At 33.4% G+C, this 17,405-nt stretch overlaps 1 long non-coding RNA gene across 1 annotated transcript; it reads right to left on the bottom strand.

Annotated features, from left to right (window-relative positions):
* Positions 1 to 6,506: 6,506 nt before the first annotated feature.
* On the bottom strand, positions 6,507 to 13,414 carry LOC146545518 (uncharacterized). Its single transcript, XR_014887571.1, has 2 exons — positions 9,177 to 13,414; positions 6,507 to 8,851 (listed from the first exon to the last, which is right to left on the bottom strand). It is a non-coding gene; the product is annotated as an uncharacterized LOC146545518 (long non-coding RNA).
* Positions 13,415 to 17,405: the final 3,991 nt, after the last annotated feature.

Here is a 17,405-nt window from a genome sequence, read left to right on the forward strand (position 1 = left end):
GCCTGCACTTCATTGTTATGCATTGAATAGATGTAAAAAGTTTATAGTGACTCTGTTTGCTAGGTTTATTTGTAGATACACTGACTAAAAAGATATATATATATATTTTAAACTGTGTAGCCAAACCCCAGTAACAACAGATTGTTCCTAGACCTGATAAATACCCACAGGAATGAAACAGGTGAAAAGGAATCTGTTACCACCTGTGTGCATGACACCACTTCAGGCTCTTCTTTTCTCTTCTTAGCCTTTGATGTTATAGTCAGTTTGATATATAGGGAAGAACTTTCTAAAATACTAGGGTATGACAGAGTAAGTACATCACCATAAGAATACTGGGTTTCTTGTAGAAATTAGGAAAACTCAGTGTATTGTCCCACAAGAAAACATCATTCTATACCATCTCCAGTGCAGGCCAGTACTGCAATCTGGCCCTTCTTCTAATTCTGAAGAAGTTACTTTCTATTCCTTCTGAGACTTATGCCTTGCATACATGTATTCTGTGCACTGCTGGACTCAGATTTAGACTCTGTGGGTGATCTTCTGCCACCACAGGTCATTATATATTTTGTAAAACACAGTAGAACTGATAAAAGGGAAAGGGCAACCAGGTGAATTGCCAGAAGCAACCCTCAGGTTTCATGAGCTTCCTGAAAACAAGATAGGGATGAGAAAATATCTTTCCCCTTTGATTGTAATATCATGATGTAAGTACATGAAACTCCTAAAATTCTATATTTTCAACATTTGTATCTTTTGTTTAAAGCTAGCTTTTAATTAGGTTAATATTATGGTGAATCTATTAAATAAAGGATATCATCCTTGCTAAAATCCTGTTACCTTCCTCACCTAAACAGCAAACTGTTTACATACAGAAGACTTCTACGTAGAGTAAGACATTGTGTTAAGCAAACATCTAAATATTCAGATAAAATTAAAAATGCATACATAGTTTGTTCCAACTATGCTTCTAAATAGATTTTTCAGGGCAAGGAAACCAGTTTAAATCATAGGTATAAAATCAGATGCACAGAGGAGAAAAGTTTAAGTTTTGAACTTAACTCTATAATTAAATTGGATAAATAAATGAACTGCAATTAAAAAATCAGACATTACAATATATATATATATCAGGAAAGGAGAGCTCTGAAAGCTGAAGAATATTTCAAATGTTCCTTATTCAAGAGGAATCTTGCATGATTTTTTAATATACTGACATATCAAATTTTGTTGTAATTTTGCTTATCTCATCAAAAGATTATTTGTGACTTTTCCATTTTACTCTTAAGTAGAACTTTAGTGGGATGACTCCAATTTTATTTTTCAAGTTGTTATGCAAATGGGAAATATTTGCTCAGGTAAGCAATGCTTTTTGATTTAAATGGAAATAGCTTCCTTGGATAAATGACTGCATGGTTAGGCCAATTGTTCCTCCATTTTCTTAGTCTTTTATTCTGTCAGCCAATTGTCAAGCGTGTGTCAGTTCTCTTGAAGATAACTACAAAAGGAAAAAAACATTCTTCAAGCCTGCTGACACAACTTTTATCTGGTAAGCCATTCACTGGTTCAGTGGAATTTCCAGATACATGAAAATTCTGTATCAAATAAAATGTTTTGGGTTGAGGCCTTTACTGAAAGGAAATGAAAAATCTTCTCACTCTTTAGTAAAGACCTAATCAGTGTGCGAATGGCTTACTTTTTTTTTTTTTTTATCTGATCTGTGCATCTTGAATTTAAAATATTTTCAGGCCTCTCTCCTCCCTATTTTTTCAGAATTTCTAGATCATTTAAAGTCTGAAATTTAGCACAAAGATAATGCTTTCTAGCCTAGAGATGTTACGTGGTAAGCTAAAACTTTTGTGAAGCAGGTTTTCTGCAAATGTAATGTAAGACTTGTGCAAGGTCCAAAAGTAAGCTTGGTGTTTGAATCATCAATTCTCTATTGTATCTTGTAAATTTGTGCAATTTGTTAAGATTTTTTATGAGATAAATAACTACAATTTCAACAAAACAACTTCTCAAGATGTAAATTTTTAGAAGCACCTTAAAAAAATTTCTGCTATGTTGCAGAAAAGTAACCTAGTTGATATTCTAAGAGCTTTTAACCTGCTATCATTTAGTATCTTGGGAGTGTTTTTCTACTTCCACACATTATTTATCCCAGTATAGTCTCTGATTTGGATTTACAAAATTGAAATGGAAAGTATTTGCAAACGTGATTTCATGCCAGATAAAAGTCTAAAAAGAAGATTTTATCATATCACATTGAGATAGTCTAGCAAACTGGAAGAATGACTATGCAAGATTTTCCATATCAATCATTCTTTTATTTTGAAATATTCCTTTTCTGCTAATGTCAGTACACTAGATGAACAGCAAAACTTTAAATACCACCTCATACCTAAAAAATCAGTTATTAATTAAAAGAGAAAAAAATGTCATATTTTCCTTTTTTTTCCTTTTTTTTCCTTTTTTTTTCCTTTTTTTTCCTTTTTTTTCTTTTTTTTTTTTCCTTTTTTTCCCTTTTTTTCCCTTTTTTTTCCTTTTTTTTCCTTTTTTTTTTTTTTTTCCTTTTTTTCCCTTTTTTTCCCCTTTTTTTTTCCTTTTCTATTTGTTTTTGTACACCACTCTCTCACTGAGTGTCAGCTCTGGTCTGTAATACCCATCTATATCTCAAGTACTGTGGTTTATTTACATAAAACTCTAAATTTTTAATCAACTTGCTGTAGGGGAACTGCTGGATCACAGCCAAGACTTCTGATTGATCACCTGAGGCGAACATTGAGTCAGCCACAGGAGCACAGGTGAAGACAACTCAACTGTGTGATGTGAAGGGGTGGAGCCTGGCTCCACCTCTCCTAGACCCCATTTAAGGGCTGACTGCCGCTGAGGAAGGGTCTCTTTCTCTCTCTGGAGATTACTCCTAGTGGAGTTTCATTCAAGCCTCTGACTCTAGTGAGCATTTTCCATTTATCTTTGATTATCTTTTCTAGCATGATAATCTTACTAGCCTAACTTCTTTGTACAGTTTTTGATCATCCAATACTTTACAACATTTATATACTTATTGATCTTGCACGCTCAGTAGTAAAGCCAAAGAAATGAATGTCTCTGACATAAACTACCCTGTAGCCTTTGGCTTCAGTGAAGAGAGAGTTTGGTTGTATGTTTTCCCAGTGTGGAAATTCATTTACAAAGACTAAGATTTAACATAAGTCACAAAACAGGCATTAAAAGACTGATAGGATTAGAGATGTTTTCATTTAAGTTTGAGTTAGCTTATTTGAAATGCCGTCATAGCATAGGATCAATAAGAGATATACATATATATATAATATATAAGAATATGTATATGTGTGTGTGTGCGTATATATACACCTTCCCACAAGCAAAGATGAATTTACCTCCAAAAACTATTTCATATGTTCTAGGTGGTTTGGATTCATGTGTGGTTATTGATACATGTTTATTACTGGCATATGTTTTAATGTTTATCCTTACCATTTCATTAACTAAATTCTTCCTTGTTCTGAATGTAATGTGCATAGTAATCTTTCTATTTCCATGACTATGGATTCTATCTTTATTTGATTCACCCAGCTATTACCAATAAATTGTAAATTCCAAATTAAGAAAGGGGTAGTTTAACATTGCTTGTTTATATGCAGGCAGAAATACCTTATCTGTGATTTTTTCTTAATGTTGTTTTGTAAGCTCTGAAGATACTAATGCTAATTTCATCTTTGTTTTACTCCTGGATAATCTGTCTGTGGCTTTCTGCATTACAGGCATACAATGTTCAGAGGGTTTTTTTCCTTAGTGAAGGCTGTTGTTTAGTGTTACTATCACTAAAGCTTGTTATCATTTATCCTGTTCATTCAGCTGCAAGGTTCAATCCCTGTCCATCATGTTTTTAATGCTCCAAGTCTTCACTTGCCTGAAACTATTATAATGTAACTTCTTGTTTTTATTTAGTAGCATAAGCTGTTTTTTAGCTTAGGAAGATGATAGCTGATGATGTGTTTATGAGCATTTGTAGCTTACCTTGTATTATGTTGTAGTGTTTAATATCTAGATGACTGAAAATAAAAGAAGTATAAGGAGAAAGCAAAAACAAAATGAATATAACAGAAGGAAAACAAAGATATTTCAAGCCAACTTTTCTAAGAGCTTTCTCTTTCTAGAAAGTGAAGTAAAACTGAGCTTGTTTATGATTTGTCTTGATTATCTGTACAATGGGATGGAGAAGAATAAGAAAGTTTCTTGCCTGACTGTACATCAGCTACCTCAACTCAAAGCCCTGCCATGCAGGAAGAAGTGCATATCATTTATTGTCATTCTTTGTCCCATCTATAAGAAGACAGACAAGTCAATTCCCTTTATCTCCTGAAACTTATTGATGAGAACATCTGAGTTGACATGGAAGAGAGAGACTAATAAGTATTAATATTTAAAATGGTATGGACTGGAAACAATCTTCTTAAGCAGTTTTTCTAAAGCCTCCTTTGAATCCTCTGTGCCATAGGTTGCTGATAGATGATTCAAAAAATAATAGTCCATTCTACAATCAGAATAAGGAGTTAGTGCATGGTACCAATTACTCAAATGAGCAAAATATTTAATTGCACCCATGAAGTAATCTCATTTGCTAAGAAAGATATCAAGTCAGCAAGAAAAGCAGTTGCATCATCACTGCAACTGTTCAATGTACACTGGTCTACAAAAACTATTTCTAGAATAAGGTACTGCATAGCAGAAATAAGAAAGCTGCACAGCTTACAATGCTGATTTTTCATAAACAGCAGGCTGATTAGAGCTTGCAGGTGATGCAGACATGCACACAACTGCACCTGCATATACAAATATGGTATTTATCTATGAAATCATTCCGTATGTACACACAGTTTATGTAAGGCACAAGTCAATTTTGAAGTCCTGAGGTATTTTCCAATATTTTTTCAAGCTAAGCATTTAGTTATCATTCTTTACTTAAAAAAAAAAAAGTGTGGTGAGAGCATTGCTGCTATTAGATTCTGACTTCCAAAACAAGGGTAGAAAACCACAGGTTAAAAAGATGAACTTTGTAAACTCAAAGCATAAATAAGAAAAATAATTTACACTTGCATTTCTGAAATGGAAATGAGTGATTCTTTTTGCTGTATGTAGTCTGAACATATTCGATAGTATATCTTGATACATAACAATATTTCAGATATTTTTGCATGATGTTTCATATTAGCCAGATTATTTTTTGCCATATTTCAAATTTAATTTCAGTGGGAGTGACAGATGACTCTACTTCCTTTCCTTTTCATAAGAATATATTTTTAAAATACTGAGGGTTTTATGCTTTACTAAATGGGTAGGAGTTTTGTTGTGCTATCATCATGATGATCCAAATGGCAATAAATGGTTACCACTAGGGATTGAAAGTCTGTCCTCGTCTATTTCTTGCAGTTCTTAGGTTGAATTTAACAGAAGATTTAAGATAGATTTTAGGTAAGAGCTCTTTATTGTTAGCATCTTAATATTTGTTTAAGGGATTAGGCTGTGGCTTTTGAGTTCACTGTTAACCTATGTAGAGACTTCTATGCCCTTTTGCCTCTGTCTTTTTTCCTATCTGAAAAGTCCAGTGATGAAAACCAGAGCAAAGTAATATTGCTATTTGAATCTTATGGCAAAAGTTTTCTCTTATCAGTTTATGGTATTTTTATATCATGATATTGATGAGAAATAAGTAGATGATTGATAGTAGATTTTGGAAAAAAAAAAAAAAAACACCCATACAGATTCCAATTATTACACCTTCTGCCTATTCAAAATTTCTGTTCTAGTTATAACCAAGCTCATCTAGTTAATTCAAAAATCATGTAAATCTAATGCTCAGAATACTCTTTGTTGCTTACTGCGTGTTATGAGGAGAAACAATATTTTTTTTAACCTGATGGCTCTAGTGCATGATCAGTTTGTTCCATGCAAGAGAACTGCTGTGTAAATGTGATTTCTCATCTAACTGTGGAACTCAAACATGATCAACTACTATAGAAAATGCATCATGTGTGACCAGAATAGGTTTTCCGTGCCTGATATGTGGGAAAGTGTCCCTTATATGACAAGCCCAATTTAATTTCAGCAAGCTTTTTGAGAAAACGTACTGCTGTTTTGTCACTGTTTTGTCGTATTGACAATGTTTCTTTTTCCAAATGTAGTAAATGTTTTCTTTCATATGTACTGTACTGACTATGTTCCTGTTAATGTAGCTTATAGTGCTGTTGGTCTATTTGCTGTCAGAGCATGTTAGCAGCAATGATCACGTTGAGCTCATTGTCCTCCATGACGCTGAAGTCTTTTCTTAATTATTTTCTTTATTATCTTTAGAGACCATGACTTGGGGTAAATTCTGTCCAGAAGAGTTAAAAACCAAGCCAACTGATCAATCAAAAAGGAAAAAGAAAAAAAAGCTGTACTATGAGGAGCAACTTGTTCAAAAGAAACAGAGATCAGTATTTGTTCTTTACATCCAATGAGCTTTATTTCTGATAGAAATTTTTCTGGAGATATTTCATTATTTGACACAAGACAAAAGACAGTTATTGTTATCCTCGGAGAATGATGATTTTTCTGTCAGTTTGAAGGAATAGTTGGACCATGTTCATGTAATTTCTCTGAATTTCGTATTCATTAGGAAATCTTGTTTGTGCTATATTCTTGGAAACGACATGAACAGGTCATTTAAGAGCCAAATCTTAAGTTAAAGTAAATCTCTATTGATAGAAAGGAGATATAAGCAGAATAGAAAAACTGAGTCGACTCTGTTCTTATATGGCTGTTTATGGATACAAAGTTTTAAAAAAAAACAAACAAACAAAAAAATGAAAATAAATGAAATAAATGGATAATTAATGAAAAATGTACTGTGAAAAATTAAACTAAAAGAGGAACAAGCAGATAAAAAAAATTACTTGCCCATAATAAATAAAACAGGCAAGCAATCCTTAACACCGTAGGTTTATTTTCTGGAAAACCGACTGTTCCTTGTGGAAAGAGTAACTAACTTCTACCGTTTTTGATGGGCACTATTCAAATTACAGAATATCTTGTAGTTTATTTTTTTTTAATTTATTTTCACATGACTTTCACATTAATATGTAATAAATGCCCAAGTTGGGAAATGAGTTCCTTCCTTTCCTCAAAACTCTCAGAAACATGACAGCACATACCTATTCCACATCACAGTGCTGAAAAAAGTGACAACCAACATCCTTCCCACAAGAGATGAATTGTAAATAGGACTGGAGCTTACTCTGAAACTGCTTGGAAGAGCAAAACTGGCGGAGAAGTGAGTATGAATTTGCAGGACTTTGACCTTGAGGCGCACTCTAGAGGAGCATAAAGAGTGAAATGTAGGTGGCCGGAAAAAAAGTCATTATAGGAACTGGCATGGCCTTGAAGAAAATATGATTCTGATTTTTTTTTTTCTTCTATGAAATATTTGAAACACTTTAATAAGATGTGAAGAAAGAAAGTCTAAATAATACCTATGTAGGCTTTCTATTGAATAATGCCAGGTTTTTCTGTATTTTTTCATTTTATATTTCAGTCTTAGTTCATTTTCCTGCTTCTTTATTCTTAATATTATGATAAACATTTTATGTTGCTTTCATTAACTATTTAACAGTTGTCTTGAAAAGCACTTTATAGTTTCCACATAAAGAACCAAAATCTGTAAGAACTGGCTTGTAATCATCCTGGTAGGTAATTCAGCAAGAAAAAAGTAGTGCCACATATGCCTTTTCTTTTTTTTCACAGTTTCAGAACATTAAGATACACAGAACAATTCAAGACAATACCCATGCAAAAATACTTATCTTGAAATGACCACTGTACTTCATAAATCAGAATTAGTAGCTTAACTCTATGGTTCCTCATTTGTTTATTTTCCCCTAAAGTAGAGGCCGTCTGCTGATCAACTACATACTGGATACCAAGACTGGAGATAAGCACAATTTGGAAGAATATACACGAAGGACCAAAAGAAAAAACATCTGTCTTTCTGTCCATCCATCCATACTTTCTTCCCCTTCTGCCCCTCTCCCAAAGTGCTCAATCTTTTAAGTTCTGTACTCTGTCTGAAAGGCATCATGAGATTTTAACACCTTCTGCAAATCAGATGGCAGCTTCTCAGTTGTAGTGCATGAAAAATATTGTTGCAGGTTGATTTTTAACTTTATTCCTAGTGGACAGTTATATTACACAGTAGGATCTTCTTCCCTGTTCACAAGCTTGAAGTTAAAAATAAACTCTATTTTGCGCAGTTACTGTATTTTCTCTTAGTATGTGTCCAACAGTTGGACTAAAGATCCATTTCACATCACCTTGACTTTTTTTTTCCAGAACTTCATTTTTGCTACTGAATGTTTCTGAAGAATAGTGTTTCCTCTTCTAGACTACTCTTGTCTTTCAATATATTTTTACCACTTGTTTTGGAGATAACAGGAAAACAATGTTACGTATATGTACATTGATCTTTATTTTGCTGTCCTCAGTTATGAGAAGATGAAAGTTGATTTAATTGCCAGTAGTTTTTCTGGTTATTTGTTTAATGTAGCCTTGGTCTGTTCAACAATTTACTTTTCTAGCTAAAGGCAGATTGTGGCTTTTTCGTCTGTCAGGCAGTAATCACTGTTAGGTCATTCTGGTGAGAAGACGTGTATTGCAGATGTTCAAGAGGTAGTGAACTGTGAAAGCAGCATTCTAACTTCATTTGGAGCTTCTTGCATAGTTCCTCTAAATTCCTAAGAAAGTCTTGGGCTTTCTGATTACATTCCATGTAGCTGCCTTGAACTTGGCCCTTCAGGATACAAATTCAGAGTCTCAGAAATGGTTTTTATTTCCACAAGAAACACAATAATATGCTTTACAAAGTATATTAAAATTCCACTTATGATATATCAAGTAAAAATAACACTGAAAGATCTCTTTAGAAGATAGAAAAAAAAAATTAGAAAAAAAAGTCTTAATTTCTTTTCTCCCATGGAAAATTTGAGTTTAGATAAAAATACTTTTTTTTACGAGATAATTTTGTTTGATAATTCTATTTTGAAAAATGACAGTAGTTTCCCTAATTCAGAATCTTTTACAGTGACCCATCTACTAATGTAAATTAATAAACTCACCATTGTCTTCTCTTCAGAATCATTCCATTCTCTGGTTTCTAAACAAATGTAATGCAGAGAAAATGTACAAGCATATGTCACGAAAATATTCAAATTTGAGTGAAGACGAAGTTTAATCATCAACTAGGAAAAAAAAAAACTAAGACAATTTTTTTTTTTAAATTCTAAACATAGAATGAATGTTCTTATCTGAGGTCTCAAAATTGCAGTAGTGGTCAGAGTAGTGAGAGACAATCTATATAATTAATTTAATAATGCTGCCGATTCTGCTGGCATAACATTTAAATTAACTACATCATAACACCCTTTGTATGCGATCTTATCTCTTGTTATAATCAAGGTCAATCTTCAGTTATTACTAGTTCTAAGAGTCAACAATCTATCTAGAAGTTTTATTTTTTTAATATTTTTTAAAATTTATTTTATTGTACGTGCATTCAGAGACTTTAGATTTCTTCAACAAAGTAAGACTTTCAGGATGGCAAGAAACAGTGACAGACTTGTGGCTGTCATCTAAAAGTCTTCACTGAGCATGCCAGTTTCTTTTGACAGGGATGGATGGCTAGAATGACACCTGTAAAAAAAAAAAAAAAAAAAAATGCAATGGCTTGCTTGTAGCTTCAGATTTTTTTTCTAATTGTGTGTGCTGCCTGCAGATTCTTATCCATGTCCTTAGGCTCAGTTATGATGACAAAGCTTTGATATTAAACTTTTTTTTTTTTTTTTTTTTTGTCTGCCAGAAACATCCCCTGTGGAATTTTCAAAGTCTGTTTCTTCTTGAAGAATTATGTTTTGAGATGTAATGGGAGATCTGCAGGAATTGTCTTCTTCCCAGTAGGAAAAAGACATAGTGCTATTTCATTGTTTCTTAGATCTTTCTTATATTCTATAGCACTGTCTTTTATAAGCTTTATTTTTAGGACAATTTCTCTTTGTGATCTTCTGTGACTTGTATGTGAAACATAAGATGTTAGTTCTTAATTACTATAGTCATTTTACTTTACATCAGGAAGAGACTGTCTTCACATTTTATTTTCTAATTAAAGGTAATGTACCAAATTTAGTCCTGCTGTGAGTAAGTACTGTATGTTGATTGAACTGGACACATTAGGCCCGATGATGTATCAGAGTTATTTGAATTTGACAGAAGCAAAAATTCAAAACTGTATTGTTGCTGCTGGTAAAGCTGCTCATTGTCAAATATAGAAATGCTTTCATCTGTTTTCTGAAATTCTGAAGAATAAAGAAGCCTGAATTACTATTATATGTATTGTTTTAATTTGAGAACTTCTTAAATACTTTTTGTAAAAGCGATTGGAATTAATTATTAGTGCAACAGATAAATCTGTTTCTGATCAGGCTTCTTAAGAACTGCATTCTTCCTCTCTAGTGACCCAACTCCATCCCTAAGTAGTAATCCTTTCTTTATAAAAAAGACATATCAAATCCCTTCCAGCTGTTCTTGTTGAGAAAAACCTGCAGTCAGCCTTCTGCATCCCATAAATGATCCAAGATTTCAAATTCTAATTTCTGAAGGCTTTTGGAATCAATGAGTTACTTGGATTATTTTGTACCTTTTGGATTGTTCTCTCCTCTGGCTATATTTTTTATTTTTTCCTGGACACATTATTTCCTGGTGATTTGTGCATGTCTTCTTTCATCTCATTAAAACTGATCTCCTCAAAATTTTTTTTGTATTCATAAAATGCCATTACCAGCTATAGAAAATGATTTTGACATAGAAGCTTTAGATTCTCAAATTTTCATCTACTCGAAAGCTTATGTTATACACACATACTGTGCTCTGAAAATGCTTTAAAAGTAATTTAGAACAAAACCCTTCATGTCCTTATGATCACACTGATTTTAAACAAAAGTATTGGAAAACTTAACTGCTATTTGATGACAGGCAAACAAACATCAATCACACAATGAAACTCGAGAAGAATAAACATAGCTTTTCAAGAAAATTGTATTTTGACTACTAACTCCAGTACTCAGAAAAGAGAGTTCAGACTTTTGGCACAAATAACTAATAGTAAAGTTAAGTTTATGGCCAGGTCCTTTATTCACCTGTGATAAAGAGGAGAAAAATGATCACAAAGATGCACAGATGTGACGCATACAAGGCAGGTTTCAGGTGAAAAACACTTTCTGTACTTGTTATGATGCTATAAAATAATAAAAAAAAACAACTAACAATCATTCCCAGTAATTAAGGTACAATTATGTATATACTTTTTGAATCACTGTATCCCTTCTTAAGACTATGTGGAAGATTTTCTTGCCTCAATAGAAAGTGCATATTTAGATAAAACTAAAATCAGTAAACCCATAAATCAGAGCAAAGGAAAACATTTTCTTTTTCCTTCTCTTACCTACTTTATAAGTCCAATAATATAAAGAAAAATTGGAAGGTGGGTTACTATTTTCTATATTACAAAATATACAAATTTTGTCTCTTTTTATACCAATGAATTATTACAACTGCAGCAACTAAAATCATTCAGAGAATTTAAGTCTTTCTTATTTGTGCCATGCATAAAAGAAATTTGATTCTTATGCTGATGTTTCTTGTAATTATTCTGGTGTTAACAGCTCACTGAAATGCCTTCATACATTTCAAGGTTCTTCACTTTTTAAGGAAAAATAAAGCTACATTTGATAACACTGTCTTGTGGTGGATACCTGCTAGGTGCTGAATGCTTCCTGGAAAATTAAAGAAATGAATAAGGATGTTGCAGTAGAATTAGAAAAGAACTGACATGTATGGGGGAGTCAGTGATAATTTATGAAGAAAAAAGTAATATTTTCAACTATTAACTGTAATACTAAGGCACTTACAGAATCAGAAGACTCCTAATAAACTGAAGTGTTCTGGTCATCATTTATCATTGGTAGGGACCTCAGTCTTCAGTACCTTTCCTACGGATGGTGGTGAACACCATGCTGTTGTAGCTGATTTCATATATCTATTCCATCTTCACCTTCTGTGAAATCAGGTGATCTAATTTCTCTGTTAATTAAAATGCCCACTTCCGTATTTGTAAAAAAAGAATTGTATAAGACATACCGAACATTCAGAGCTTCAGCTGAGTGTTTATCTTTTCGACTCACTGATTTTATAGACAGTTTTCCCTTCAATGTCCCTTTTTTTCTTTTAGATGCCTGCTGTGTATTTTTCCCCACAATGCCAAAATAGTACCTGAGAAAGTTTTAAGACACACTCTTTATTATATCAGTGAAATGTCTCTTTGACGTGCATGTAATTTTGAATTGTCTTGTCTTAGTAGGATAATGCTGCATGAGGAATGGAGGTCAGATCAGATATATCACATCAAACTTGCAGGTTCCATAGAGAATGCTATAGCTCTGTTTGGCTTTCAGATGAAATTGTTCGTTAACTGAATGCGAAGCTAGAATGCCAAATGAAAGATGCTTCTTCAAGGATCTGCAGATTATGAACCTGAATTTCTGCATTAAACTTGAAGTATAAAGAGAAATTTCACTACGTAAACTCCCAAGCTGTACTTCCTATTTCTTCAAAACTGTTGTTGTTTAGGTGCTTATCTAGAGTATTCTTTGATTCAGAAATCACTGATGAATCATTAACTTCACAAAGGTCTTTTTCATGTCTTCCAAAACATTAGAGTACTTAATCCCTAAAAAATTGCATGACCTTTGTTTTCACAGTTTTGAGAAATAACTACTGAACCTACTCCAGTGAATCGGAGTACTAATAAGAAAATCGAACAGAAGAATCAGTGTAAGTGAATCAGGTTGAAAGTGTTTTATCTATCACGCAAAAAAGCTGTACTTCTCCCTCGTTTCAGGTACTGGTACAATATGCCAAGAATAACTTGCTGAGTCTTGTGACTCAGTGTAGGGTAAGCTCAGAGGTGTGTATTGGGGTCCTACATGAGCTCAGGAAGACTACACCGTCAAATACTTTCAGGTTTAAAGGAGAAACTTTAAAGGCAAAAATTTAAAGATATTTACATATTCCAAATGATTTGACATAAAGAGAGTAAATGAAAGAAGGACAACTAATTCAAAGTAAATATCATGCAAAAGTGTATAAATATAGTACCATAGAGTCTAATGTTGAAGCTGATCAGAGAAAAGCAACTTCAATACTTTAGTGTTTTAAATCATAAGAAACAATAGCAGATCAGCAATCTGATACTGGATAAAGATAATAGTCAGAGGCTAACACTTCAGAGACTGCAATTGTGTTTTGGCTCAGTCCAACTATAAATGAATGTTGTACAAGTGTTACAAAGAATTTGTCTCTTGATATTTGTCTTATACATTCATTTAAATTAGCTACATCACTAAAGACTTTTGCATTAAAAACTAACAAGTTAGTGATACTCAGCTAATGATCTGTGAGTGGGTCAATGGTTTGATATTAGCATGCTATTAAGGTGGATGGAAAAACTCAAGTGTCTTAGAGCTTTTAAGAAAATCTGACAACTCAGAAGGGGGTGATCTGAGCAGGCATCAGGTCAGCAGGTACTGCTGCTTATGAAGTGATATAGCTTTCGATCAGTTTAGTGGCAGAAAATGTGCTAAAAATCTTATGACTACATTTATTTCATTATATTATAAATATTATATATGTATATATACAATGTTTGTTATATTATACATATTATTATTATTATGAGATTTATTCAAATCTTCTAAATGAAGTACAGAAGAATAGATTTAGAAAATGCTTATCATATAGTGTTAATTATATTTATGTAGATATCGGTAAACTGCATAGTTTTACTATAATGTACATCATGAATTTTAAATGCTTTTATTATTATTATTGTTGTTGTTATTATTATTATTTGCATTTTCACCTAAGATAATCTATCAGACCCAGGAGATGGCAAGACTTTCTTTGTGAGGAGTTTGTATGCTATAGCATTGAGGAGCAGCAACGTAAATTTTAACCTAAATGTTAACAGGATTAGGAAAAAACATAAGTAAATGCTGCCTGCATGATCTTCCACACTCAATATCATGGTGAGAAATGACCGGTACATGGAGATGATTTCTCGTTCTTAATGTTTAAAAATATGCTTTATGAAAGATAAAATAGATGAAAGTGATGTTATATCTTTTTAATAGATGTAACCAGCCCCCAGTTTATAGCTTCAGCCAAGAGTCCTTCAGAAAAGAGGCCTTGATCTAAAACAATTTTAAAATTAATAATGAAATATACTGAAGTGTCTTTTTTGATGAGAAGGAAAGCGGTACTTTGCCATAAAAAACCTACAACATATTCACAACGTTTCTAGGACAATGACTCCTGCTGCTGAGTTTTCCATATTTGGAGAACATTTGTATATTTTCAGACTAAGAGAGCATAAGAAGACAGCCTTGTAAAAAGAGTATAATGCTTCTCAGTAGGATGGTGCCACTTTGAGTGCAAACTGTAAGAACTGTGACCTGTAACATAATCTGCAAATTTCAATGTCATTGTCACTTTAACGGGGGATAAACATATAGAGGTCTTTTTAGATGGAAAGTCTCTTTGTGTTTAATCGGCTTGGAGGAAGACACTTTTCCCAGAAAAGCTTATCTAACACCTGTTGAGCTCCACTGAAAAATTACTATTGATCTGAATGAGAATGAGATTAGCCCCATACTGGGAAAAATGACATGTACATTTATGTAGTAGTTAATGCAGCAAAGCACTTAGTTCCTTATTTGATAAATTGATATACATTTTTAGCAATTAATCACTACCAATTAACTAGATAACTTTTTTTTGGTTTCTGAAGAATTCTGTTGTATGTAACATTTAAAAGAGATATTTTATCTATACGTATCACACATTGTCAGTCTCTCCTTAGTGAACTAATTCTACAAAGTGTTAATTTCCTTTATGTACCTTAAGGATTTAAATAATCATATTAAGAATTAAAAAAAAAAAAAAGGAATTATAAGTCTCATTTAGAAAAGAAAGGATAAATTGGAGTATAAGGAGGTAAGGCTTTATACACATAATGAGGTCATCTTAAGCAAATATCAGACATTGCAAAGGTGAGTAGAGGAAGTTGTTCTCATCAGTTGAAGTATGTGAGTAGTAATGAATAGTTCAAAGTCAGCTGTATCTCCATATCTCCCTGGCAGACAGTTTACTTTGAATGTAATAAAATAAAATAAAAATATATTAAATAAATAAATAAATAAATAAATAATGCAATAAATATTGAAAATTAACTTGCTGAAGAGCATGCAATTGTTGCAGAGGTAATCACTTTTGAAAAACATAGACTTCCTCTGTCTAATTTTGCAACAAGGATTAAAATTAATTTGTAGATGTATAAGTAAACTCAAAAACTGTAGAAGGAAATAAGTCATCATTGAATGCATATGACCTTTTATTTTACTTTTTAAATTTTAGCATAATTTCAGCACTACATTAGGGCTTGTAGAGAAAGGGAGAAAAGCCTGTCTAACAGGAGCTGGATGTCTTCAAATCTGCTAAGTTTCTTATTCTGGTAGACTTCAGTGGACATATGGGAACAGGGCCTACAGTCTTCTCTATGTGTTGAACAGATACAGAGCAGATTGTGCTGATAGTAGTGATATCTGCTTCATAATCTCACATACAAGCTGTGACCTGTCAATCACCAGTATGATGTTCCAACAACCAAACATGAAAATGTGGATTGGAAAAGCCCATATTAACTGCATTTTTATCACCTACTTGAGTGATGTTAAATCACTGCTGCAGTTCCAAATGACTGCTACAAAAAATCGCTTGATTTGCTCAAAACTCTTGACAACAGTTATATAACAGCTGGAATTTGAATGTCAGTAAGCAATCCAAAATATAAATCAAGGAAAATTATAAAGAACTGTGTGCTCAAATCTGTTCCATGTTTTGTCTAAAGCTGAAATTGTCTTTCATTACAACAGTAATGAAGAAAATGGGTTCTATGTGCTGTCATTTGCTTCTTCCTTGAGCAAATTATGGACTTTTGTCGAAAGGACAACAAAAATGAGTTGATAATAATAATGCCATACAACTTAAATTGAAAGAGGAGAAGAGTTCTTTGCCGGAATAAACTCTTCATTGACTAGACTCTTTTGCCAGCAAGCTGTTTTACATAAGCTTTGACATACAGTCTAAGCAGATTACCTAGGAGCAAAGATTAGTCATGAAATACTGATGCTGACAAATTGCATGTATGTGCTGAGGAAAGCCATGTGTGCTGCTCTTTGCTGAGCTTGTTGCTCAGTATGGCACATGACAATTGCCATCAAGAACAGAGAAAAAACTTGCAAATCATTGGTTGTGGAAATATGAAAAGGTATTGTACCTTTCACCATCGCCTGATTGTCAACACATCCATTTCCAGAGGCGTGTGAGATCTCGAGATATCTATTTTCACCTTAGATAAGCTGCTAAGTATATGTGAAATGAGCAATACAGTAATGTCCATCAGGATGGCAAGGCACACAGATTAAAAGGCATCTTGTCTTTAACAGAACAAAGGACAAGAACTCCAGTGGGTGGTTCCCCCATCTTTTTCCTCACTATCCAGCATTTTCTTCTGGTTATATGTAGAATTAAATCAAATGAATGAATTGTGTAGGACTTCTGTATACTGATGAAAATGAACTTCAGCAAATACTTGGAAAAATACTTTCCTTAATTGCTAGGGTACACTGCTTATGAAATTTGCTATGTACGTTGCCTCAACATGGCTGTACGTCTTTCAACAAATCACTACAGGAAGCCATGTCTGTACCAGTAAATAACATGACTATTATCTGTCTTTAAGGGCATGCAGTGCGATGCAGACTGCAACTTGGTAGCTCAATTCTCTTCTAAAATAGGGTTGTCTGCTGTATATTGTCTATTCAGACCCTAAACACAGCCCCTCTCCTAGGGTTTATCTGTGTATGCTCAAGATTAGCGCTGGAATGCAGCTGTACAACCTTGTTTCAGAGTACTGCAAGAGCGAGCTGTGCCACCCACCCATACTTCTCTCTTCTCCTGAGGCTGTACTGAAGTTCAGGACCCCAGCCTTGGGCTCTTCCAGAGCTACAAAGCATCCTGACCATCCATCACCTTGACCTGAAATCTGCCTCATTAGTGTAGCCTTGCTTAGCAATTAGAGAGCTGTTGTCTGACTCTGGCTACTGGTACCAAACTTGCTCTTCTCCTCATATTTGGGCAATCACAACCTTGCCAATCCCTGTCTTGTGCCTGCATTG

Source organism: Meleagris gallopavo, chromosome 1, assembly GCF_905368555.1.
Source record: "Meleagris gallopavo chromosome 1, MGAL_WU_HG_1.1, whole genome shotgun sequence".
In the NCBI taxonomy this organism is placed as follows: Eukaryota; Metazoa; Chordata; class Aves; order Galliformes; family Phasianidae; genus Meleagris; species Meleagris gallopavo.